Source organism: Notolepis coatsorum (assembly GCF_963971535.1).
Source record: "Notolepis coatsorum genome assembly, chromosome: 2".
NCBI classification, from domain to species: Eukaryota; Metazoa; Chordata; class Actinopteri; order Aulopiformes; family Paralepididae; genus Notolepis; species Notolepis coatsorum.
In genome coordinates this window covers 120765690-120769156 of record NC_140166.1, presented here as the reverse complement: position 1 = coordinate 120769156, position 3467 = coordinate 120765690, and positions in this window count along the sequence as shown.

Sequence of the window (3467 nt, the reverse complement as noted above, 5' to 3'; positions counted from 1 at the left end):
GATAGTGTTTTTTCTCTTGGTAGTGAGTGTGCATGTGTCTCTGTTTGTATTTTTTAATCTGCATGAAGCACATCTATTCTATCCTTGTTTGTCTGTTTGTCTGTTTGTCTGTGTGTGTGTGTGTGTGTGTGTGTGTGTGTGTGTGTGTGTGTGTGTGTGTGTGTGTGTGTGTGTGTGTGTGCGTGTGTGTGTGTGTGAGCGATAGTGTGTGTATGTGTCCGTGCGCATATTCACACCCGTGCGTGCCTATTTGAATGTTGTTGTCAAAGCTCTTCCGACATCAAACTCCAAAAGGTTGTCTGCACGTCTTGACATTAGATAAATGCCTGGGCTGGAGTAAGCACAGTCCTACCAATTCTCGAATAGGTCTCTCCTCTCTCTCTCTCTCTCTCTCTCTTCTCTCTCTCTCTCTCCTCTCTCCTCTCTCCCTCTCTCCTCTCTCTCTCTCTCCTCTCTCTCTTCTCTCTCTCTCTCTCTCCTCTCCTCTCCTCTCCATCTCTCTCCATCCAGGCCGATCTAATGATTCGTGGGGATGCATCGAGCCGCTTGTCAGAGATCAATCATCTTTGTCAGAGCATTCTACCGATTGTCTAAGCTGCGGGCCATTAGAGGGGAACTGTTTGGTGCTGTTTTGTGAACCTAAGCTGCTTCAAAGGTCAGGGAGAGAGAGAGAGAGAGAGAGAGAGAGAGAGAGAGAGAGAGAGAGAGAGAGAGAGAGAGAGAGAGAGATGGTGGAAGAAGAGAGATTTCTTTGAGAACTGTTATTGCGGTCTGTGTGTGTGTGTGTTCGTGGACACGCTTGTGCGTGCGTTTAAGCGTGCTCAAGACAGTAAGATGGAGAGTGAAGGAGATGTGTGTGTGGGAGGAGAGGAGGAGAGGGCCTTGTCAGCCCGTCTCATGACTCGGCTGGCCTTTGTTAGTCTGAATACGTAAACAGGCTCGCCACGAGTTCAGAACCAACAAGAGATTAATAATTCCCACTGTCTGACATCCTGATCTGAGATATGCACGGCTGTACGGCAGGAGAGGAGGAGGAGGAGGAGAAGAGAGGAGGAGAGGTGTAGAAAGGCAGACGAGGCGATGGCTGCTTAGCCTCTGTGGGAATGACAGATCCTTGTTTTATGTGGCTTGTCAATAGCTCCTAATGAGGAAATCCACCAGTGATTTGCATGGCGCCGTGTGTGAACCCCTCCATCCGTAAACCGCTACCACGGTGCGCTGCCAACTTTTCAAAAGGTCCTCGTTCCTGAAACAAGCACATATTCCCCTTTGAGGAATTGCGAAATGGTGTAATTTAAAGTTGTTCAATACATATTATTTTTTTGAAAGATATTCCGTCTGTGAGAGATAGTGTGTGTGCGTGTGTGTGTGTGTGTGTGTGCGTGTGTGTGTGTGTGTGTGTGTGTGTGTGTGTGTGTGTGTGTGTGTGTGTGTGTGTGTGTGTGTGTGTGTGTGTGTGTGTGTGTGTGTGTGTGGATGAAATAGATGGGATTCAGCAGAAAAACATTTGATGATTAAAAGTTTTTATTTTCTGAGCTTTTTCCCCCCACAGAGTTTTTTACACTCATCCTGCGGAGGCCACTCCGACAGTCACAACTTTGCTGGCCACCTATTGGCTGCTGCCTCTCATTTGAGATGGCGAGAGGCTAGTCGTGTCTGAATATGGAATCGTCCTCTAATTGAGGTTAGCTTCTTATTAAACCATGCGGCTGTCTTGATATAATGATGCCTGCGGTTTTCGAATCTGTCATTTTGAGATTTTTTTTCTTTTTTTCTTGCTGATTTGGCTACTGAATGAAGTAGATTTAGCTTAGTTTGCAGGCTTGTAGATTGGATTAGATTAAAATGTATTGTCATTATATACAGTATTGTCATTATACAGTACAGTGCAATGAAAATAAGTTTGGCGTCTAACCAGAGTGCAAATGTAACAGTAAAGTGCAATAGTACACAATAGTGGCAGTAGTACAGACAATATAATGTACAGGTGATTAAACTGGACTGCATTTATATACCACTTTTATCCAATGCGCTTTACCCATTAACTCACACATTCGCATACCGATGGCGGAGGCGACCATGCAAGGTGCCAAGCTGCTCATTGGGAGCAGTTATGGGTTAAGTGTCTTGCTCAAGGACACTTTGGCACACTGCCGGGAGGAGCCGGAATCGAACCGGGAACCTTTCACCTTGTCGCCCCTACTACTGATTACTACTGAGTAACAGTGCTAATCAGATGTATGTAACGGATTTCATTCACCTTACAGTTTTTCTTTACATTTGGACTTGGAGAGGTTTTTGCAACATGTCAGCCGGTAGCTTTAGCCTCCGTCTGATCAATATGATGATGAGCCGTCCTGAGGCGGAGCAGTGAGATGAAGGTGGAGAGACGGAGGACAGGGAAGAGGAGAGTGGGTGGTGAGGTGTGTTTATACATGAGGGCTGCTTGGAGAGCGCTCGTGGGGCTGGTAATTGGTGGTGCAGGCAGTGTGGTTAAGATCTTTGAGGCTCTCGCTTCTCCGATCACAAACCCTCAGAAACACTTTGTGAGAGAAATGTGGAATTTCTATTCTTTTTTTAGCTGCGGATATAGAGGCAGATTGAATGTGATGATGAGATGTGTATTATTATTATTATTATTATTATTATTATTATTATTATTATTATTATTATTATTATTATTATTATTATTATTATTATTATTATTATTATTATTATTATTATTATTATTATTATTATTATTATTATTATTATTATTATTATTATTATTATTATTATTATTATTATTATTATTATTATTATTATTATTATTATTATTATTATTATTATTATTATTATTATTATTATTATTATTATTATTATTATTATTATTATTATTATTATTATTATTATTATTATTATTATTATTATTATTATTATTATTATTATTATTATTATTATTATTATTATTATTATTATTATTATTATTATTATTATTATTATTATTATTATTATTATTATTATTATTATTATTATTATTATTATTATTATTATTATTATTATTATTATTATTATTATTATTAATAATAAAAGTAAGAAAACAATTATTTGTGCAGCAGTTTTTAAGTTTCCAAAGCGCAAAAGAGAGAAAGATAAAAATATAGACAGAAATAAAGATATAAAGATATAGAAAGAGATAAAGATATAGACAGAGATAAAGATATATATAGAGAGAAAACGATATAGAGAGATAGAGATATATAGAGATACAGATATATAAAGAGAGATAAAGATATAAAGATATAGAAAGAGATAAAGATATAGACAGAGATAAAGATATAAAGATATAGAAAGAGATAAAGATATAGACAGAGATAAAGATATATATAATATAGAGAAAACGATATAGAGAGATAGAGATATATAGAGATACAGATATATACAGAGAGATAAAGATATAAAGATATAGAAAGAGATAAAGATATAGA